Source organism: Anser anser, assembly GCF_964211835.1.
Source record: "Anser anser genome assembly, chromosome: 1".
Taxonomy (NCBI): Eukaryota; Metazoa; Chordata; class Aves; order Anseriformes; family Anatidae; genus Anser; species Anser anser.
The window spans coordinates 115,396,896-115,421,417 of NC_139720.1; the positions used below are offsets into that span (position 1 = coordinate 115,396,896).

A 24,522-nucleotide genomic window follows, 5' to 3' on the forward strand; every position below is an offset into this window, starting at 1 on the left:
GCTTCAAAGATTTTTTTTTCCCATGCTGCCTACAGAGATAGAGATGTTGCTGAGTGGTTACAGTCACTTGGATTACATTTCAAAGTTTTCTTTATAGGCGCTGTGTCTAGGAAAGTTGTGATCGAGCAGCACAATTCTGATACAAGGTTTGATTTCTGGAGCAAACTACACAGCCAAGAAATCCAGCAGCTCACAGAGATATGCACTCTGAACAGTACAGTCAGTCACCCTTGCACTTTAGCACAGAAAATCTGTGATTGTTTTCTATGTTCCACGTTCTCCATCAAACTGTCTGTCCATTCTCCATTCCTGAGCACTGATGGGACCATTCATTCTTGCCTGGACAGACTCTCATATTTACAGGTTTCTACACTGGACAAATAATATGTCATGGAAAATGCACATTATATTTCGGCAATCATTAAAGGAACAGCGCTGTGACCGGCAGGCCTAAATTCCTTTCTTCTTTTCTTTGTTAGTCTTTATGTATGTTTTACTTTTTATACAGTGCTTCAGGCATCACTTAACAAATGATAATCTCCCCACATACAGTCACAGTACAATAAACACAGCTAGGTGGAGAAGATTCGTTTAGCAAGGAAAATGCTGCAGATCCATTTTTAGCCCACTTCTTTAAGCAAAGAGACTTGTGTGCATATGTGAGTGTCTCCTGACCTTTTCTTCCATCTGCTTAGGAATCATTTCCTAGTTTTTCCCAAATTCTGCAAAGGTTTAATAGACTTGAAAATACTGCCTTTCTTAAAAGGTGAGGGAAAGCTAAAAAAGAGCACCCTTCATTGGACACCAGAGAGCCCACCCTGGGCAGCACTGCCGAAGGGGGCTGCTTGGCTTTGCACTCAGAGGCAGCTGCTGGTGTGGCTGATCCGGATGGCTAAAAAAAAAGTTTGTCCCTCTAAGTAGGACAACCCCTTTCTGCACTCACAGTCCTCCTGCCAGCTAGGACGTACGCTTTCTAAGCCACGACATTGTGCAGCCACACGAGCACTACCTGCATGTGCTGGGGTTGTCACCCGCAGGCTCACCTGAACTCTACCTACCCCAGTAGATAGAGTTGACGTATCACCAGTAGGTTGATAGATCACCAAATCTGGATCCCAGAGGAAAGTCCTGGTCCAGCATGTGTGTAACGTTAATCTCAGAAGCAGTTTCCCTCCTCAGCATGACATCTCTCAGCAGCATTTTTCCCTTTTGTAGATGCCCGTAAGATTATAGGAACTTGGTATCTGAATTAAACCCTGTAACTTCCTGGCACGGTATTCTGGAGGTGAAAAAGCCCCTTGTTGACTGCCACGGACATTCCTGATTTGACACAGAGTTGTTAAAACATCACCAATTTATTCAGGCAGGAAATACAGTCACATCCAAAAAGACAGTGCTTTATCGAGGTGCAAGATGTACTCAGGTATCACCACAATATTAAAATACCTGATTTGGGTGAGTCACAAATTTTACCAGGTTAACAATAAAATCTAGCAGGCAGCCAAAGAAAAGTGTTAATTTCCTGGAGAACTTTAGGTTTAAGTATTCCTCACAGACAGATTCTTGATTTCTACCTAAGTTTCAGTGGGAGAAATGCTCCACATTGAATGCAAGTACCCTTTTGCCCAAAGATCAGGGCAATGCACAGATGCTGACACCTTGTTCACATGACAAAACCACTTTTTGTGGCAGCCTTATTTATTATTTGTTCTCAGTACAGCTTATGAAGAAAAATACCAGTCTAGGGGTGTTTAAAGGCATAATAAAATTGGAATCTTTAGTGAGGCTGCATGTGAAATAAAATTCACAGTGAGAATGTGGTTGGCAGAATCTACCCTCAAGAAAATTAGCTCTGTTTGCAGCTAAATAATATGTTTGCATTTGAACAAGAAGGGAAAGAATGTATTTATATTCAGATGACCTGACATATTTTCAACTTAAACAGAAATGTGTTAGCTCTATTAATGCAGGAATTTTCTTTTAAATGGGAATTATACAAGAACTAATTTTAAACTATTATTGTTTCAGTGGTGGCAGGTAGGTTAACATTCTTCCCAATCTACACGGCACCAACCTTTTCTCTCACAAAACCTTTTGACAAAAGAATAAATTACAGATGTCTACTTTTCAGCCTTTAAAAAAAAAAAAAAATGAGCAACTAAGAGGTAGAAAATAGCCAGAGAGAATTATGACCAAATGCCACATATTAAAAAGTTCTCCACATGTGGCACAGAAAGAAACAGTCAGTTCAGTACAATTGTCTGCTTAACAGGTTGAGCCTTTATCCAACTGGTAGCAATCAGGCAGGACACTAGAGTGGGCAGGAAATCTAAAATTAGGTTTTACTACCTATAATGGAGGATTTATGGGATAATTTAATTGGCAGTCTTGGGACTGAAACTCAAGGTGGGGAACAAAAACATCTTTCTGGATATACTCTATGAACCCTTCCTGTAGTGGGCTGAAAAATAAAAGCACTGGGGTAATAATCCAGAGATGTAATATCCCTTTTCTAGGGCTATGCAGGAGATGCCTGAGCATGCTCAGGTGGGGGTGTGGAGTGGGGGTGTGGTAAGCAGAGGTAGCAGCAAGTCCTGCAATGGCATAAACTGATTTTTCTTCTTTTCAGGAGAATGTGCCATGAATTGCCCTTTAGTGAAACATGTCTCCAACTGCACACGGGACAATAATCAGTTCCAGTGTAAACAGAAGGCTCTAATTCACTCCAATGCTCTTCTGACATTGCAGAGGATGAGAGCACAGAACAACAGTTTATTGACTACAGCAGATTGAACTCAACTTTGCATTCACTCACCCCAGAACAGCCATTGCCATCTGCAATATTTGCTGAGCCATTTGCACTTTTGTTGGCACATCTGTGCTTATACAGACCTGAGGTTAAACCTTAATAAAATAAGAAACATTTTCTTGCCCTCTCCCTCCTCGCCGGGAGAGCTTTGAAAGGGTTAACATTTAGTTCCTGGCTGGATTAAAGGGTTGTGCAGCTGAGCAGGGGGTAACAGGATCCCTTCTCCATCCCCATGTGGGTTCCACTGATGTCAGCACGTGCTACTGATGCATTTTCCATGGCTTATTACATTTTTTATATGGGCTTCATGCCAGCTTGGGAGGTTTGGTGAGAGGAGCACAGAGATATTGCCCACTGTCACCCAGCGAGCAGGGATGTGCTCCTGGGTGCTCTGCTGGCAGGTGATCCCCTGTTACTTTGCCAGGGCTTGTCATATTAAGGTGCTGCCCACAGTCTTGAGACACCCAATCAGCATGGATCCCCAGCTCCAAAACTGACTGAGAGCATGGAGCTAACCTGCATGGGTTACAACCTGTATTGGGGAGCACCAGAGCTACAGCGCCTTGTCAAGCACATATTCTAACTCTTTTTAATGCCTTGACCAAATCTTCAAATCTGCTCATAATTTCAGTCCTGCTGAGATTCCTTTTTTTTTTTTTCTTTTTCTTTTCTTGGCAAACCTAATATTGTTTAAAAATAACAGTCACTCACCTCTACTCCCAACTCCAGAGCCAAGGGCTACCTAACTGAAACAAAGTTTTTCTGTAATACGATCTGCTCCATTGCAGACCCTTATGAATACACTATGTCATTTGAAAACTGCCTTTATCTTTAAAACCCTTACACAGTCATATTCTATTTGACAGTGACAAGTTTTGAAAGGACGATAGGAGAATGTGCTTACTACTATTACTTCTAATTTATCTCTGGAAATGTCAAAAGGAAATGTAAACAATCAAGTCAGTTAAACAGCCATGGGTTATTATTCTTAGAATAGCAATGACATCAAGTTATAAGCTATAGTAGATTTAAAAAAAAAAATTCACATTTATTTCAGAAAGTGACATGCAGGAATAAGCTGAAAAATTCCAAGGCTGTCTCAAGAATTTCTCTCAGGACATTCCAAACTTGATTGGTATGAAATGAAAAATCACAGAAACAAGGGAACAAGGGAAAACTAACAGATTCCAAAAACCAACCTTTGCAAGAGCTCTGCTGATAGCCAGCAAGTCTACACTAAAATTGGTCAGGCCATTTGGAAACCAGCCCATTGAAAAGGCTACGACACCTCCAGAAAATATGTCTAAGTAGATCTAAGTATGGCAATTTCAAGTGTAGGCTGATGTTTTTACCTTTTTCCCCTCTCCCATTTTTTGAACACTAACATCAATCATCCTTCATTGCTTGCTTTTTATATTGCTCCCCTAATCCCTTTTCTACTAAAGTGAATGAGAAAAACCCCACAGCCATCAACAGGAACAACCTTCTGCAGTTATTAAGCCATTCATGTTCCTTCAGGAAGAGGACCACCAGATAGATTTACACAGACTTCCAAGTCATTGTCTTAACTAGGATGCTGTTGATAGGTCAAGTCAGATTTCTTAAGATACTGAAAATTTCCTTTTCAGTAGATTAGTTAATTGACTTTATATTTGAAATGTTGTTTCTTCCATATTTTTTCCCCTTGGATTATTTTTTTCACCACTGGGGCTAACACGATTACATTGCAGTGAAGAAGAAAACTTTTCTGTGTTAAATACGGCCTCTTTGTTGCCTAAACGTAAAATACATGAGAAGTTTATAGATCTTGTCAGATTCAGGGTGTGGTGCATTACACTCTCCTTCACACAAGTGCAGCCTACATCTGTAAGTTGCCTTTTCATGGAAATACTATTCAGACAGTATTTCCATAAAAATTCACCATGGCACAGTTCTGTTTCTCTTGTCATTTGCCCAACTGTGTTCCTTCTTTGATTGGTTCTTGTTTTGAATAAGGCACAACACTCATTTTAATGAAGGGAGCAGGGGGAAATTTTCTTTCTTACAAAAGAGCAAACATCGTGCTCAATATAATATGGCTGCACGAAGCATCACTAAAAACTCATGTAGTTGTAGTCACAGTCAGAGACAGTCTGAGAGGACACTTCCACCTCCAGCTTCCCTTGCTAAAGGCAAGGCTATAACACAGCACATTGAGTCCTAAATTTAGCTTTCAGGAGAGGAGACACCAGGTCTTCTCCAGGGTTTGATTCAGTCCTGGCTGAAGCCAGTGCAAATCCTTCCACAAACATGAGCGGAGGAGTGAAGATCCAGCCTGGTTTGCCCAGGGGGGAAGAAGGGTCATAGAGGAAGGGGAAGAGGCCATCCTCAAAGGAGCAAGCAGATGGACCAGGTGAACAAATTCACTGAGGCCTTAGGACAGACAAAAACTTTTCTTTCCCTCACTAGCTCACTGAAGTCTGTCTGAGATTCAAACTTTCAGAAAACAAAACTACTTCTCTTGCAGAAGGCAATTCTGGGGACAAGACAGAAAGGATCACAGGCTGTCCTCATGAACCTGCCCAGCCCTGCACCATCAGCAGGGGAAGGAGAGCCAGATGGACTTCCTCACCCAGGTGAGGGTCCCTGAGACACGCTGGAAGACCTGCACTGCTCCTGGTTGGAGGATGAGCTGGGAGCACCCACTGCAGCACCCAGACAAGGCAACACAGGGCCAGGGCTCCCAGCATCACACCAGGGTGAGCCAAAATGCTGTCCCTGCGACTGTATCCACCCAGCTCCACATCACTGTGCTCTGGTGTGTTCAAAGGGCATTTTGGCCATGCTTTCCAAACACAAATACTAAATTATTATTTTAAATGATGGGTTTCATATTCTCTGAAGCATTTGCCCTGCACTGAGGCTGAAAATGGACAGCCTGTGGTCTCTTTTATGAAATTGTTTTTATCCTTTTGGAACCTAAGTGGTAAACCACTAATGGCATGAGCATTTTTCTCATTATCAGTTACAATGTTAATGATTCTTATTTAAGCAAGCAGTATTTTAAAACAATTTAGGCTTACATGTTCAGTTGTTAGACCTCAGGCTGTTTATTGTGCCTCCTCTTAAGAAAGTTCTTTCATTATGTTAAATGGAAGAGGCACTTTCAAAACTATGCAGTAATTTGCATCAGTAAACACCTTCAGGAACTTGTTGCTACAGTGTCTTAGGGCTGGCTTATTTTCCAGATTCTTTACCCAAAAGTTCAGTACACTCCAGTGCCCAGGTCTGATTGAAAATAGCTAAATAATCAATTAAAACTGTGGTCTATCAGCTGAAGAAAGGACAGACTTTAACCCCAGTGCTAGTACTGAGCTCTGCTTTGCTGTCTTGTGCAAATTACTCAACCTGCTCTTAGAAAACAGTAACTGAAACAAAGGGTTTCAAATTTGTTTGCCCTAACCCTCCAGCCACAACATGGTGTTAAGTCATCTCTCCACTTCCAGCAGCCCACAGCCACCCAGGCATAGACCAGAACAGGCCATAGATGTTTGGCTTTTTTTTAAGCCGGGAGCATAAGGGACTTTTGTTCACTGCCCTTTTTCCTCAAACCCCATCCCAATGCTAGTGCTGAGAAAGATGGAGACACCGTTGCACCTAACAAATGGCACTCAGGGAGAAGTGTCCAAGGTTGAAATGGAAATGGGCAAGTTAGGAGGAGTAGAAAACAAAGCATAAAGACTCCGGCACCAGAAAATCAAAGCATATTCGTAAAACAACAGCCCAACATTTTGAAAAGTATGGAGCATGTATTATAAAGTGGTTGCCAAAGGGTTGCTGTCATCTCCAGGAAAAGCAAGCATGCCACAGATATTTCCTGCACACACTGATCCTGGGGGAACAGTAAAAGTTGGTTATTGCACAGAGCTACTCTAAATGTTCTCACTTTCATAATACACACGAGTGTTTTCTCACTGCATCCATTTTTGTTCAAACCCATTGGTGGGCAGCATACCTAACTCAGCTTTTGTTTAAGTTCTTATGTTCTTCCAAGGTAATTGGCCCTATGGGACTTTAATCCAAATGGTGTGTATCTTTGTAGGGACCTTGTAGAGGTATTTCTAAAGTTTAATGGTCTCCTGAATTACTACTTTCCTCCCACTGTGAAGGAAATGGGCTTGCCGCCGTCCATTTCCCTGTAGCATTCATTACCACTAGCAACATGGACGTAGAGGCAGCATCCCTTAGCCCATCCCGTGCTTTGAAAACACAAGAAAGAAGAGGCAAAGCATTCATCCACTTTAATGGAGGAAGACTTGCTCCACACTGATTTGATCAAGCTAAGGGTCCCTCCCCTCTTATGCAATTACCGAAGGTCCATGCGTTTGAGCTCACACCAGGGGCAGCACAGCCCGCTGGCACAGGGCGGATGGCTGGCACAGGCATGTACCTGCCAGCAGTGTGAGAACGTCAATCTGTCTGTGTGGGGCTATTTCTGCCTTTCTCGTGCAATCATTTCTCAGACCACTTTCTAATGTCTTCCAGACCACCAGCAGCCCGCAGACCATATGTTGAGTAACACTGCCATAGACTAACTGGTTAATGAGTTACTCTCACAGCCTGCAATAAGGCTCCCCTTAGGAGCTGGTAGACATTGCATTGCCTGCCAGCAGGCATAGTCAAGAACTGGCTCTCAACGGCTGTCAATACCTAATTTAAAATGCTTGTAATTATAACACTACAACAGTAACATTTTGTTTACCTAAAAGCCAAGTTCTTCATTCATTCCTCCTTCCCCCAGGCAAATTACAGCCAGGCACATACACACAAAAAGATGGGGGTAAAGTTTTAAAAACTTTAGGTAGACCTTCAGTTTACAGCAGTGGAAAAACACTCAGGTGCGGCATAGCTAAACCTGGCACATCACCAGCTGAACCCCTCTGCTCTACCCTATGCTAAAAACAGAGGGATCCTGGGCACTGAGGTGCTGCTTCTTCCCTGTGTGAGTTCATCTTTTGAAACTGTTACCGTGCTGCTGAGAGCCAGCACACTGGCTGTCTGATCATGGAAAACTTCTAGCCAGTACCAGCTCCAGTCAAAAATTGCAGATTAAAGTTTCCCCATGGCACCTTCAGCTCCATACCACACGATGTGAGCAGGGCTGAGAAGGAAGGTCTGTCTTCATGTCTATTTACCGTATCAGACTAGTGACAGTCTTGCATGTCCCAGGCCTGTGGTGGTTTTCCTCCCTCTTCTTGCCTGCTGACATGGTCTGTCTCACTAAGAAAAGGAGCTGATGCATGAAAGGTGATGCGCTTTGGCTGTAAATGTCATCATATCGAAAACACCTTTCAAATTTAGAACAGAAAAAATAAGATTCCCCTGTGATAGGAAGCTACAGGGTCCTGTGAGGAATTAAATTAGGAGACCTTGACAGCAAATCTTCCCTGAATCCTTGCTGCCAAGGGACTGGAAGGAGGCCAGAGACTGAGCAGGAGGTAAGCAGGTGTATGACCCAAGTCTCCTCATTCAGGAAAGATGAATCCACACAGGGAAAGTGGAAACACTCTGAGTTCATTCAAGGGAAATTCTACCAATAGGAAAAGCAGTGCTTGTTTCCTGTGGTAAAAAAGACAGTGCCTTTAAATTCTGTAGTAGCTGGGGGGACATGATGACACACTAAGGCTTTAGGAGCTCGCCACAGGGAAAATACTTCTACTGTCTCCCAGGCCCAGTGGAAACATCAGGGAGAAACTGTTGAGCTGAACGGTTCTGCACTTCCCCCAGAAGCCAACAAAGAAGCTTTAGCCACTTTGGCAAGGTCGAGCTTTCATCTACTGAACACCATTTCAGAGTTTTCAAATTCTTTCATGGGTTATTCTGGAATGGAGGAGGAAGAGGCATGTATGGGTTGGTGTTGTGTTGTTTTGTTGTTCTTTTTTCCCCATGTAAAAACAATGAAAATGGTAAATATTTTAAACATGCTTGTTGATTTTTTTTTCAAGAGATTAACTAGTCCAAAAGAGAACAACAGGACTGACAAACATGCAGATGTGATGAAGTACACCACTCGTTCTCAGTTTTGTTGGACCGGCCAGGCTATGAGACAGGAGTTTAAAAATTCAGCATCACCTACTTAGCTGTGAGTGACTTTTTGTGAAGATTTTTGCCTCACTAGTCCTTCCCCTGACTACCCACTGAACAATGCAATAAATAAGGAGGAGTCAAAGTCCACAGCCGGCACAGAAGAGCCAAGCTCAACTAACTTCACCGTGAGCCTGCTGGCACAAGGATATTATCATCATCTCACATGCACATCAACAGTACCACTTCAGGATCTTGGTTGCCAGTGATGATTTGTTTCCTCGCAGGTCCATAAACATTGACGGCTTACGTCAATGTGGTTTCAGGCTCATTTTTAGCTCAGACCACTCACTTTGCATGGTCCAAGAGGAACCCAGAGTCGATGGTCAAAAGGAGTCTCACTGTGCTCTGCACAAGTTTACTGATCAGAAGTGTACTTCTGCAGAGAAGTGAGGATGCCAGAAATCAGGGCAGAAAGCTCAACAGAATTCATCCAACCGTTCACAGACAGGAACTGGGAATCACACTTTTCCACTACAAATGTTAAAACTATCCAAACCCAAATCCCCTCCCCACAAAATCCAAATGCCTTCTTTCTATTTTCCCTGGTGTTAAACATATGTTACATATGCATTACAAAACTTGCACAGAATTTGTCCGGTTTTGAAGCAAGGACTGAAGTGCAGCAAACACACATTTCTGCTTTCCAAGAGAAGTGCCAGAGAAAGTACTCTATTTTTGTAAGAGTTTAAAGGGCATGGTCAGAGAAGTGACTATGTAAAAATGGCACCTTTTCATCCAGCAGATCTGTTCCCAGTGAGTATTCTGACTCATGTCTGCTTACTTTAGTGACCAAAATAGATTTTTACTACTTCTCACTCCTCTTTAGCCCTGCAGAACCAACACAGCAAGTGGGGAGTTATATAAATCCTACACTGGACCAAAACCCACGGGAACTTGTGAGCAGCACATGAGGTGCAGGAGCGAGGGCTGGATGTGCCTCCGAGGGTGGCTGCAGGGGCAGCACCGCGGTCCATCATTTTTCCTGCCCTGTGCCACACACGGCTCATCACAGAGGGTGTTGATAACCAAACGGGATGGGAGAGGAGGAGAACTCCCCTTCCCTCTGTCCCCACGCCCAGCAGCAAACCTGACCCTGCAGCATCTCCGCTCTGTGCTCCTGCAGCTAAGGCCAAAGTTGGACTCTTGGAGATTTCATCCTTGTATCCCTGGTGTATCACCTGTATGGGTGTATCACCTTTCCTTCACTTTCCTTCATGAGCATAATGGTCACTTGATAGAAAGCAGGGTGTATTCATTCCTAACTTATTCTAATGATAAAAAAATACAGTTAATGTTTTTGTGTTTTGGTGGGTTTATTTTTCTATTTTTTTCAAATGGAGTTAAAAAGAGACAGCCATGCAGAAAGCATGAAAAGGCTTTCCAATGCTATTTCTAATGCTTCTATCACTGGTGATAAAAATGGACAGTAAAAAGTGTGTGACAGTAAAAATGAAACTGTTATGTACCGGGTCAACTTTAAAATGAAAATAATAAATAGCAATAAGATTAATTCCCAGTCAGACTGTAAAACATTCATTTGGTCTCTCTGCTGTACTTTTATTTATGTTTTTCATTCTGTCTCCCTAAGATCAGCTGCTGGAGCCTGGCTCAATCCCTGGACGCAGAACTCAGTGCAGTTAACTGCAGACAGCTGATGGCCAAGACACCTAGTGACACCAGCAGCAGTCCCACCTCAGCTGATGGACAGAGGCTGCCTTCCCAGGGACTTTCCCAGACTGACATGATTGTCTCAGATTGGCAAGATTAACCTGTCCTCCGGCTAGGGAGGGAGCTGACACAATTACCGTCCACTAGTTGCTAGGTTTTTAGATGGCTACAGCTAGGTGAGGTGAATCCTATACTCACAAAGCAGTTTTTCTTGTTCACTACAGCAAATTTGACTTCTCTGCATAGAAGGTGGACGAACCCAAATCTCAGATTTCTCTGCACTCTTCATTTCAAGAGCATGATAAATTGCTTCAGTGACATGAAACGTTGGTTGTGCCTACTAAGAGGTGCTCTTTGTGGTTTCAGGATGTTGACATACATATTGGTGACAGATGATTTGGCTTGTCCTGATTGCTAGAGATACCAAGCATGTTACAGACTGTTTGCTATAAATTCATAAAAATACCAGAGAACTTATAAACACTGCAAAGGAATGAAAAGTACTGATCCGAGTTCCCAGTTTCACATTCTAAGCAAATATAACGAAACTGGGGAAAAGGCAAAAAATGCCTACCAGTCTTCATTTGATTTCAAATTCTCTTTTTTTTTTTTCTTTTTCAAACCTGCTTTTAATGCCACAGGCACAGACCTGTGTCTAAAACTCTGTAAAGCTTTGAAGAGCCAACTACAGTCAGAAAAATCAGTGCGACAGTAGTTCTTTGGAGAAATGATTGGTAACTTTTCCCATACCTGCTTCACATGGGTCCTGCAAATCAGCTTCTTTTTCAAGTAACGTTTGCAGTTTAGTCTCAGCACAAGTTGTTATGCAATGTATTAATGTTACTTTTGTAGTTATACTATAAATCTTTTCTGTATAATTTGTGAACTCTATAGAGAACAGTCCATTTTATAAACAGAACTTTAAAACACCAGGTTTAAAATTTATTACAGAGTTCATTCAGAACTGACAAAGACTTCTTAGAAAACTGAATTTTGCTTCAGACTTCCCTTCTGTATAGCTATTAAGCTTTTTTTCTTTTTAAAGACCTTTTAATTGTTTTAATTACACAGAAAATAAAAATATAATCAATGATAGAAATGATTTGTCTAAAGTATATTTTCTTCAATTGACATGTTTGTTTGGTTTTTGTGCTCTCATTACATAACAGCAATTTGCAAAGGTACTTTGTGCAGCTCAGTAAATCTGTATTATTTTTACACATACAGTCAAATATACTAAAACAAATCACACTCTAACTGCATACAGTACAACTATTAAATGTCAAAAAATGTATGTGACTTCTTGGAAAAGTGTGCTTCTGACAAATCACATCAAAGATATTGCATACATCCATGCTTAATAAGCTGAAAACTAAGTAATAAACTCAATGCAAAGTCAGAAGACATTATGAAAAGTGCAAACTGGTAAACCTACATGACTTACAAATTAGAAGAAATCGATCAGATTTTGCAAAATATTTTGCTGAATATTGCAAACCTCTTGCTAGTCCTAGCCCACCACACTCAGCAGTAGAAAAATGAAAAAGAAACATTCCGATGCATATTTACTAACAGCCCAGTGTTAGGAAAAATAGACCCTTACAGACCACTTGTAGCATGGTATAATGCAGAAGTATAAGAAGCTTGCTCAGCAGGCAGCATATTTGGGATGAGGGGAGGTTAATGGAGAAGAGTATCTTCTTCTGACCCTCTTGCACCTGCACAGCCTTAGTTCAGGACTGTTGTTACCACCCGGCTGCATCCCAGCTAGCAGCCCAAGTGTTGCAGGAACAGCCCTGACCTCCTCACTGGAGTTGAAGGTGTGTGTGTTAGCCACTGACAGCATTCCCTGACTTGGTAGCGATGCACCCCAAGACCTTCGTGCTGCCCCATCCAGTCTGGTTCCAAGAGTTGCTCTCAAGCAGTGGCTGGCCCTTCAGCCAGGGCAAAGTCCAACAGACTTTTTCTCCTGTTCCTGTTTCTTCGTGAGGTGAAAAGAAAACAAGCCTGTTTCATTACAGACCTCCTGCAGAAACTCGAAAACTTGGGTGTCTAAACTACATTGATTGAAACCACATTTGAGCTTGTATTTGCTTAACTTGCCCGATGCAGTACTGCAAAGTCTGCCGGTGCTGATCATTTCCTACAAACCAACCCTTTTTTTAAGTCAGCAGCTAATTAGGTATGTGTAGTTCAAAGCCACAGACTATCTGACAAATTCAGAAGATCTGAAACACAACAGAAGTCGAGATTCATTTGCATGAGCAGCGTTTTGAAAGGGGCAGCTGCTTTTTAATGCTCTACCAATATTACACAGCGTCTGAGCGAACAGGCAGTCTGAGGGCTTCTCTCTGCTGGAAGGATCAGCAGCAGCACAGCATCGCTTAGCAGATAGTAAGAAGGCTGAAAGCAATGCTACTGTCAAGACATTTTAATAAGCACCTGGATATCGTATCACTTAGTGTGCACATTAAAACAAATCAAAACAAAAGATCACAATTCAACAGCAAGCCCTGGCTTTCCAACCCGTTGTGCACAAAAGCAAGCTCCCAGACATGAGTGGTCACACGGAGTTCAGCTGAACAGCTTGTGTGGCTGCAAGCTGAGGCCCTTCCTCTCGAACCCCTGTCTATCAAAGTGTGTTGTATCTCCAGCTAAAATGAAAACACATGTTTATTGTTTTCTCTTTGGGCAGACAATTAATATTTATATGATGCTTTATCAAACAAAAAAATAACTATCTATTTTGTTCCTGGAATAAGTTTTTCTCATTGGAATGAAGTTGTGCCAAGGAGGGATTTCATCTGATGCAAGCAGCATGCAAGAACAATCCACTTCCCATGAGAGCTTTCCAAATTAAAAAGCGGTGTTTCAGAATGTGCCACAGAAAAGGTAAGCTCATGAAAACAAATGCTACACCATAGTCTCACACTCTGTCAAAGAAAAAGTGCCACTGAGGTTAACAGGAGATACACTTACAACAGAAGTGCGGGAAGCAGACTGTGCAAACGGCATGTTTTCTCTAGATCAAATATCATTTTAGCTCTTAAACAACATAAAAACCTCTCACTGCATACATTTTAGTTTTTGTATATACACCAATTAACATGGACATGCACTACATCTACAGCATAATAAACTCTTTGCATTTCATTGTGAAATTGCTGTTTCTCATATTCAATCAAGCCCTCCAGATTATACACATACCACTACATATAAATAGAAGAGGTTAAAATGGAGTTTAAATATAACAGATATGTCCGCAACTCCATATTTAGATATACCCTTCAATTTTTTTTTCTTTTGCCTGCTTTTTAGTGACATTTAAATTTAGCAAAGTAATTTGAGACTGCCAGTTTTCTACCTAAACTAGTTAACAACACTGTGAAGGAAATACATTAGATCTTCTCCATTTACTTCATTACATTCAAAATGCTAAAGTAACACAAATTCTTGTGGCTCAAGCCTTCAGCCCGGGCGAAAGACAAAGTGATGCTCAACTTTACAGGGAAACTTGCTTGACTAAAAGTGCATGACCAGAGCCACACTGGGAAATCAAAAATATTCTAGTGGCTGTGAAAGTGGCCTGTTGTGGGCACAGTGAAAACCAGTGTGGTATTATTGCACACAAGGTAATTCTTGCAACCCAAGGCAAACATCATTGCAATACAGGCTGAAAATATCACCAACAAAACCTTTTTTTTACTTTTTTAACAAACGCATTTAAAATCAACTGTATGGGAAAGCTGCATAAACTAATCCCTGGCCTACCTTTGCTGTGCAGCAGGACAACACAGTATGCAGCACTGGATGCTCAAGCCTAAGCCTGCACCAGAGCCCATAGCTGGTAAGGATCAGGCCCAAAGAGCCCTCTCTGACCATACCCCCATGTCAGCAACTTCCACCTAGAGTTCAGGCCAGAGACTTTTACAAAACTGTTTGCATGATTAAAAGAAATATTGTTGACCCTACAGCTGTCTTTTCCCCCAGAAATAACATATTCACTTAAAAGAAAATAACAAGGCTCATGATAATGAAAAAGAGGAAAGAAAGAAAGAAAGAAAGAAAGAAAGAAAGAAAGAAAGAAAGAAAGAAAGAAAGAAAGAAAGAAAGAAAGAAAAGAAAGAAAGAAAGAAAGAAAGAAAGAAGGAAAGAAGGAAAGAAGGAAAGAAGGAAAGAAGGAAAGAAGGAAAGAAGGAAAGAAGGAAAGAAGGAAAGAAAGAAAGCCAATAGGTATTTCAAGGGAAAGGGTTCACTTCTGCCCAAGAGTTTTAAATGATTTTGTTGTTACCTGCTAATAACTCAAGTGTTTAGTAATGCAGAGGCAAGGAAAGGAAGGAAATGTAATGTAACATTTCAGAGCTACCAGATGCCAATAGCACTGCAAAAGCTTTTCATGTGTTTTTGAACCTCTGTGGAGGGCATATAATGAAGAGGAGAAACCGTTGCATACACGGACCTCAATTAAGCAGTCAAAATGAACTGCTCTGCAGAAGGAGAACCAATGCAATTAGCCTCAAACTTGGCTAGAAAAGCACTGGTGCTCTGTAGAGGGTGCAAGGGGAGAGGATTTGCCTCATCGGTAGCTAGGTATTTTGCCCATGTGATGTTGTTCAAACCAACTGGACTACAAACAACCATCAGGGGATTTTGTGTTTGTTTACACAGCTCCATGCGTGCACAGAAAACAAACTTCCCCCAGAAGAGCAGGTAGGACAGACACATCCACATTGCAAAGGCGAAAATACTGTTCTTTGGGGGGTGTAATCATAAAACGAACACTAGCAGTTGTGTTAGCATTCAAACTGCAATTTCAGATAGAAAAGGGCTAGCCTGTTAATGTACAAATGATTGTACTTGCGATCAGAGACACTACTTCTGAATTTGTAACAATCTGTATTTTAAGCTTATGGCTCGTATCACTACAACTGCTCAATGGACTCATACGCCCCAATTGCATTGGCGTTTGACAAAGAGCTCAAACTTAGTTTAAAATAGAGAGAAAAGCCCCGTGGTTCATGCTGCTTATAAACCATTGGAAGAAAAATAAGTCTAATAGATGTCTATTAGAACATATCTTCAGGAATCAAATCTACATAAATTATAAGCCAAACAGAGTAACACCTCAGGAGCAAAAAGTCCAACTAATCACATCTAGGACTCTTACTGACAGATCATTTATAAAATTCCTGCAACATGTAACTCTATCCAGCACTATAGGATTTGTTTAACTTTGGGGACTCAATTGTGGGAGGTGGGGACAGATGCTATTCAAAGCTCTAAATCCTGAAATGCTTTTGGAGGTAGTGATTTTTTTCTTGCAAATTTTTTTCAAAGAACTGTACAGCATGTTAGCCATTGTTTGCCTACATACATGCACGAAAGAAAATAAGAGCCGACTTTACCCTTTCAATACACACTTTTTTTAACGTCCTTTAAAAATAGGTGAGATAATCAATATCAAAATATATTTGTCCTACATAAGTATGGCTTAGTTTGTTTAGCCTTTATTTATTTCCATTTAATTAGGAAGTTGTCAGACAATGTCTAAAGACCCTTTTCTTGCTTGCTTTCCATATCACTCAGGTGTGTTTGAAATCACACACCTGATGCATATATCCTGATGAAAGGTTACATTTCATGCCCTATTGAGAAGCTGTCTTTGTCTACCTCACTTGTTTCAATGAAACCAGGGAAGCGGTTAAAGGGTTAAACCAAAGGAATGTGACATTTCTCCATGTGCAGTTCAGAGACCTGTCCTGGTTTTCCTAATGGACTCAAAATTACACGAGTAGAATGTGATTTCCAAACTATTACTTTAGAGCTGAAGCGGAGAGTGTTAATTTGGAGAATGACACTTTGAATACAAATAATTAAAAAAAAAAAAAAGTGTTTATTTATACTGCGGGTTCCCTGTAAAGGCAACAATGAATGGAAGTTTATGTTAGCCAGAACTTGCAACTTCAGCTTTTGCAAATAAGATTATGCACACTCCAAAGTCTACAGGAAAGTCATCTGGTCACCAAAATAGAGCTCTGCTTATTGTATCGAGGCGCTTGCTCTAAAAAGTGCCACAACCACCTCCGACCCTCATCGGACCAACTCAGGTAACCGAAGGTTCTCCTACATCCAAGAACCAGCCAGCTTTTAGAAAAGGCAGTCTAGGTGTTAGTTAATTGAATGACGAACTGCTGAAAGAATTAGAAAGGCACCAACGCCGCTATAACAAACCAGGAAAAGAAAAAAAAAAAAAAAAAAAGTGTGGAGGGGTATTTCGGAGCCTGACGCCCGACGAGACAGCAGGCAAACGCCTTAAAACGAAAGTGTCACCGCACTAAAATAAAGCCGGCGGGGAAGGGAAGGGCAAGTTTGCGCAACCGGCGCCCGCAGGAGGATGCTCGGCTCCCGCTGCCGCCCCGACCCCCGGCCTCGGGGTGCCGCAGCCCCTCGCCCCCCTCCGCCCCTCGCTGCCCCCCGTACCCATCTGCCCCCAGCCACCCCTCATCCCCCGACCCCATTCCCGCCCCGTCGCGGCCCCCCACCGCCGGGACACGTCCGAGCGGCCGGGGGCAAGGACTTACCGGGCCGGGCAGGGGTCGGGGGACGGGCGGGGATGGGGCGGGAGGGGACGGGGCCCGGACGGGGCGGCCAGGGGGTGAAGAGGAGGAGGAGGGGAGGGGGGAGGAAGGCAGCGGCCGGCGGCAGCGTGAGCGAGGAGGGAGTGAGCGAGCTTAGGGCTGGCGGAGCTGCGGAGAGCAGTGAGTCACTGGAGTCGGGCCGGGCTCAGCCCATAGCGCTGGCCCCGGGCTCGGTGCGCCTCTTCGTTTCTCCAATCGCCGAGCGGGGCAGCTGCTGCTCCCCGCCGCTCCCCGCCGCTCCCCGGCTCCCCCGCCGCCGTCGGGGCGGCCCCGAGCTGCCCGCCGGGCACCGGCACCTCCCGGGCTGCGGGAGGAGGCGGCGGGGACCCCCCTGACCCTCCCTCCGCAGCCCTCCGGAGCCCTCCCCCGGGCGCCCCCCGCTCCTCACGGGGGGGGGGAGGGGGGGGGCGGCAGGGGCCGGGCGGAGCTGGAGGTGAGCGGGACCGGCGAGGGGAGGGAACGGGGCGAGAGGGGCTCGGCGCGGCGGCTTGCTCCTCCCGGGGCCGTTTGGACGGGGCAGAGCAAGAGTGCGGGTCCTGGGGGGACCCGACGTGAAGCCTACGCCTGGCCTCTGCCCAAATGGGTCCGGGGTGCAGAGAAATAAAGAGGGAGCAGGGAAATTGAAGGACAAGCGCAGGGTGCGGGCAGCGCCTCAAGCCGGGCTCTGGAGAGGGGATGGATGGAGAGGGGCCGCACCCGGAGCGGGGAGCAGCCTTGGGCCCTGGCAGGGCGCTCACCTGGCACACGCACAACACACACAGCGCACACTCACGCAACACAAGCAGCGCACACGCCAGCGGGAAGCCCGGCGGGAGGAGGCAGGACCGCGGCGGTGCGCCCCGTCCCGTCCCGTCCCGTCCCGTCCCGTCCCGTCCCATCCCATCCCATCCCATCCCATCCCATCCCATCCCGTCTCGTCCCGTCCCGCCCGCTCGCCGCCCCGGGGCTCCTTACCGGGGCGCCGCTCCTGCCCGCCGCCGCGCTGCCCCGGCCTCCCTCGGGCACGCCTCGACCCCCGCCGGGCCTCCGGGCATCGCCCTCCGCCCGGTCACCCCGGCGCTTCTCAGCCAGCGGTCAGCGCCGAGAGCCGGCGTACAATGCAGAGAACCCGAGTACTCCCTTAATTAAAAAAAAAAAAAAAAAAGATATAAAAATAAATAAAAAAAAATTAAAAGCGTCTCAGTTTTTAAAGCAGAACTACATAATGTATTAATTGGTTGCTATTAGCATGCAGTTTTATTGAGCATAGCACACAGAAGTCTGATTGTGAGCGAGGAGTGTTTTCAATGAAAGTGGAGTTATTTTAGCTGCAGACATGTTTACATTTCTGTGGTTTAGTCTATAACTTTCTCTTTTTCTTGCTTCAGAATTCTGCTCCATGAAGCAAAGCCCTTAGCTCCCAGACATTCCAAAAAGTCTGCCAAAATAATAGAAAAAAAAAAAAAGAGAGAAGAAATAAAAAAAAAAAAACACACACAGAGACCCCCAAGTCTGGGTCAGGCTCAGGGCTGGATATGGGCAGAGTGAGCATACCCCCTCCTCACTCTCTCTCCAGTCGAAAAGCCTTCAGGGCTCCATTTCCTGTTTTTAAGGAAAAAATAAAGCGGGTCTAGGACTGATTTTAGACACTGCCTAGACCAGGGCTGGTGGGTGCCGAGGACCTTTAACTCTCTCGATGCCAAAGGGTACCAGGTAGTGCGCCGATCACAGCAGACCACACGCTCCCTTACTTCCGAGAACTGCCCTGGGAGCACAGTGGCTTTGGACCACACTGCCTTCGGGTCTAAGAATATGACGTGAAGGTCCTGAGCAACAACCTGGTCCACGTTCAGCTAAGGTAAGCAGAGTAAAGAGCCAAAACACTCCACAAGTGGGACCTGCTGGAGCAGCACCCACCTATGGCAATCTCCCAGAGAGCCCGCGCAGTCCCTTCCCTGCGGGTCAGGGTGCAGGGATGGGGAACATCTCGCTTCCCTCCTTACCTGCCCCTGCTATAGATAGATGGCGTCGCTCCTGTGGCCTGAGAGAGTGGGTGTGAAAACATCCCGAGCTCTCAGGCATTAAGTCCACAGCTTAGGAAAATCAAAACGGAGCAGTTTGGTTAAAATTAGGAACATGAGCTGGTGAATGAAGCAAGAAGCTCGCGGACACCTCCCCACAAAACTACCAAGTCGAGGTTTCCACTTAGAGGCTTGCTAGGTTATTATATAAATAGAAACAGAACGATCAGAATAAAGCATCCCTGTAATGAAGGGCTGTGCCTTCAGCCAGTCGGGGAAAAAACACGGAGAGGTGGCAGGACAGAGGATGCTGCTGCAGGAGCAGCAAGGACCTGGCTGCTGTGGCCCCGGGGAGGCCTCACACATCCCTGCCCTGAGCATCCTGCCCTGGAGCAAGACAGAGCCTCCAGTGGGGCCAGAAAAAACAGAGCCAGGCTTCTCAGCCAGCCATGAAGCCATGCCCCCCCCCGCCCCCAACACTTGCCTCTCAAGCTTGTCCCAAGCATTTTTAGGTACCCCCCTCTCTTCCCCCCCCCCCATTTTATTTTACATGCCAGATGACTCCTGCATATTTGGACCTTTCGCTTTTGAAGAAGCCAGAAAGCGTTATGATTTCCTAATGCTTAAAAAAAAGAAAAAAGAAAAAGAAAAAAAAAAAGAAAGAAAACACCTTTCCCCCAAGATGTTTTGTATTAATTTAAGTATTGGTTCCTGGTTCATGTCAGGCCCTTTTGCAATGAAATGTCCTGCGTGGGCTGTCACACCTGCTAAATATAATCCTCTCTTTCTTTTGATATTCTGCAAAGGGCCTTTAAAGGTTCACATCCTTCAGTCTGGAGATTTAATTGCTTCATCTCAGATTTTAAAAAGCCTTGTAAATTTCTGAATTTTGTCGATTTCAAAGCAGAGGAGGGGGATGCGATGGGGATGTGAGGGTTGTGAGAGGTGATGCCGAGTGCCCCGTGCCATGCTGACACCACCAAGCCTGGTAAAAGCTCGGAGCCACCGTCCCGTCCAGCAGGTCCTGCTCTTTGGGGCAGACAACTTGAGCTGTTTTTATGACTTACCAATGAGTTAAATATGAAAATAGTAGCCTATTTTGCTATGGTAAATGCTCACCAGGGAGGAAATCACAGATTCTGTTTTATAGAAGGTAATGGAGTGAGATTACCTGCACTAATGTACTTAACCCTTCAGAGAACATAAATCTCGCAGGAAGACAGCCCTGAAACAAGTCGGTCCCCAGAACAAACTATGGCTGGCAGTGGTTTTGTCCCCACGTTGTGCTGGTGGCACCAGGTTTGTGGGGTTGTGGGGTGATGCTGTGCTCAGCCCCCTGCCTGGGAGCACCTCACTTGTGCAACCTAAAGTCTTCGGTACAGCCTAGGAAAAGAGCAGAGGATGGGGCAGCCAGGTGGCAACTGGAGCCTCTCCATCTGTGCCACCAACCCTCATGGTGACACTGGATGTCCCCCCCTGCCACCAGCCCCAGCTCACATGGCCCAGCAGCTGCCCACTCAGCTGCTTGCTCTGCCATGGCAGCTGGCTCCAAGACTGTCCCCTGTGTGGGGACAGGACCTGCCCTGCAGCCTCCCCCCTGCAGCTTTCGCTCACGAGGAAGAAGAAAGCTTCCAGGCGTTTTTTGCAGATGAAGACCAGGCCTTGCAGCACAGCCTCTTGTTAAGAAGTGGCCTGTGGAAAGGAAAAAGTGTTCATGTCATTCTCCATCTCCTCAAACACAGTTTTCAAAATGCAGATCTGAAATGAACAATCAAAAAGACCAAATTTTCACATTTGGAAAATGGAAAAAACATAGCCAGCTCTTTTCCTCTATTTCTTTCAAAGCAGCGGACCTATAAAAATGCATTTCTCTCGTAACAGCCTACGATAACTCACAGTCCCCTAATGTCAGCACATGTGCCTTCTCGCTTGGGACTGGATCACTTCAGTGGTGCACAACTTACCAGGGTGAGCCCCACCCCGTGGGGAAGGAAAAAGTTTCACAGTAGTTAAAAACTGGAGCAGGGACCCACTTACATCTCATTCATCAGCATGCCTCCATTTCTTTTAGCAATGGGCAAATACTGTGCAGTGCTTGGAATTCCATAGAAGTTTCAAGCTTCTGGGTTTTTTGTTTGTTTGTTTGTTTGTTTCAGAACAGAAAAAGAGGAATTATCACTGCTCTCCTGCATTACAATAAATAAATAAATAAATAAATAAATAAAGTTCTTTGTCCAGCCCATAATTTCTGGGTTACCTCCATGCCAATAGCTGAAGAGGCTTCTAGATTTGCTCTGCTTAAAAGCCAGCAGGACAGGCTGTTAAAAAAAAAGCATGAGAAACTGGGGCTGGGCTTGTAATGAAATTATGTGGGTTTGGACAAATCACACACCCGCTGTTTGCTGCTGCTCCAGCACTCGTGAAAGTGTCTAAGCCCTATCTATCTCATAGGCATTTCATCTCCAAATCGTTAAACAGAACTCGTGAAAGAAGGATATTAGTGAAAAGCTAGTAACGATAATTATCATAGATATTAACAATAAAAGAGAATACATGACTTTTTTTCTATTTATATGAAACAAGATGAGTGCAGGGCAGATTATTTTATTTTTTTGCACTGTGTAACATTCCTGCCTCACAAAATGGAGTTCTGGCACCTGATTTGCTCAGTAAAATCCAGGAGAATTAACATTTTATCTATGGATATACCATTAAGATGAACTAGTCTGGCAAAAAAAAAAAAATTAAATAAAGAGGACACATTTATAACTATTACCTCTCACAGGTGTGGATGACATTCACTAATAAAGGTTCTCTCATGCAAAAATGACATTTAAATCAAGAGAGATAGACATTTATATTGATAAATCCTATTGCCTAGGCAACTTTTTTTCAAGTATTAGAAAGGATGACTTTTAGATCTAAAAGCCATGGATTTCTTTGAGTCACAAACTGAACCCTGACAGTATTTTGGCAGTCTGTGAAAAGCCCACTAGTGTGAGAATCACTTTTAATTAGGGAAAGAAAGAGCATTTCATGTAAAAAGCTCTAAGGAGGCAAAAGAGACTACTTTGTTAGGAGAGAAACTGGAACTTACCTGATTAAGTATGTGGTTAGATAAGGTATTCAGACTAATAGGATATTGGTCAGCAGGATATTCAACACCAATAGCATATTCAGAACTGCTCTATCAATTTAAAACAATTCACACTATTTTCTAAACAATTGGCTAAAAGGAATGGGAAACTCCTTCTTTGTTTGCATTTTTCATTTTTGTTATTTTTTTTTTTCTGTTTAAACTGATAGCTGAGATTAAAACACAAGCAATGTGTTAGCAGGAAAGGTCCAGACTTGAGACTCCCATGAAGTTCAGTGGAGTTTTTATGAGTCCACAAGTAATAGTGGAAGAAATTCAAAAATGTCAAAGGTCTGATCTGGCCCATGGGAAAACTTGGATGTTTGCCTGAATCCCTCCTTAACTCTCCAGTATGAAAGGAAACTGTCACCTCTCTTCCATGTATTTTTGGCAGGTAAGTCCCAGCCTAGATAAAACAGAAGATCAGAACAAGAAAATCTGAAAAGAAAAAAAAATGATCAAATAAATTCTCTGGTGCACATTTCAGCACCTAGAGCTGAACTTCAGATTCATTCCCAGTTTGGGGTGGGAATGTGAGGGGCAGAATTTGTGCCTTTTAATATTTTAGCCAAAGCATTTCCCCTTCCCTCTCTAAAGGGGCATTTCTCTGCATCACTGCCTGGATCGAAGGAATAACTCATATGATGAATCAACACAGAAATGCTGAGCAGTGCATCTCTGCAAGAACTGCAAACTTCTTCAACCACATGGTGAAAATTAAAAATAAGAAAGCAAAAAGTTGGAGCATTTTCAAAGGCCAGAAATACAAATCTAGGGTAGGTGACAAAATGCCATAATTTCCAAAGTATGCATTTATTTACCAGGGTAGAATTCAGCCAGCATGCAGAAAAGCCTCTGGTTAGAATGTCTGTTTAAATATAAAAGGCTCTAGATAAATAATGCATGAAGAAAAGCCTGACCCAAAATAAAATACTTGAACTGTTCAGTAGAGATTGATTAATAAGTTTGAATACCATGAAGTTACTTGCTTATTATTTACACATCCTTACATTTTTACATTCCCTTTGATTATTTGGCATGTAGCAGTCTCTGAGGAGGCCACAGCATGCTACACATGTAACTCAACATAGATTCAATATCCAAATAAGTCACGTGTTTGTAGGATCTAAATCTGTGAACTGATTGAATTGTCTCTCTTCTTTACATTAGTCTGCTCTTCTGTTTTCTGCATTTGTCATGGTCCCAGCAAAACTTTAATTTTGCCTTCAGATGTGTAAAATCCATCCTGTGTTGATGTACATGTGCCCATACAGCTGGACATATGGCTTTGGCTAGTAGACTTGCATACACAGCTCTAGGAAATGTGGCTCTAGCATACAGATTTAGTTCTTCCTCTACACCTATCTCCGTGCAGCCATCCCCATATCCCTCATTTTACTATGCAATTCTTTTATTTAGGCATTTAGCACAAGTTTCGACACCGTTTCTTCATTGGATGTGCCATAAAACAGACTAACACCTGAAATTATAGTCAGAGGCAGAAAACAACCTCCCCTGGAAAAAAAAATCTCAGGGATATGAAAATAGGAGATCTGTGATTTTCCACAGCTACAATTACGTATGCCTACATATGCATACACACATTTATTTTCACACCTACCTTGTAGCATCAATGCAAACAAGTTCCATACACCCTAGAACTGATGGACACCTAAACTGCAGCAGGACAATCTAAGTGTCCATCTCTGCTGCCCTGCCGGTGCAGGTGCCTCGCTGGAGAGGAAGGGAGAGGCCTCTGCAGAAAGTGACTCAGCTCTGGACATGACGCTGAATCACTCTCTGGGTGACCGCAGTGAAGGGAGAGAACCACCCCCTGCTTTCAATGCTGAATTATGTGTCTGAAGTAGATGATGGTGACAGGGCCACTTTATTTTCAGGTTGAAGTCCAGTACATGGAGATGTGGGTGGTACATCCGTGTGTGGGGATGGGCATGCTGTCACAGATGCTTCTCAGGCAGCACCTTCATGGAGGTCTCTGTGCCTGGCTGGTTGGTGGAACTTGCCCTGTGTATCCCACAGCCCCCAAGTTTTTTCAGTATGAACAATTTTTGTTCCACATTTCTATCTTACATGATCTTCTGAAGCAATGAAACACAAAGAACACGTTTAATTCAGGTTAGCCAT

At 43.8% G+C, this 24,522-nt stretch overlaps 1 protein-coding gene across 2 annotated transcripts in view; it reads right to left on the bottom strand.

Moving 5' to 3' along the window:
- Positions 1-18,855, bottom strand: part of ERG (ETS transcription factor ERG) — a 149,197-nt gene extending 130,342 nt beyond the window's left edge. The window contains exon 1 of one of the 2 annotated variants that reach the window (XM_083826801.1): positions 18,196-18,855. The gene's annotated coding sequence lies outside the window, so the exon portion shown is untranslated. Of the gene's footprint in view, positions 1-17,184; positions 18,162-18,195 lie in introns of those variants that run through there. The other variant, XM_083826802.1, reaches the window with a different exon arrangement.
- Positions 18,856-24,522: the final 5,667 nt, after the last annotated feature.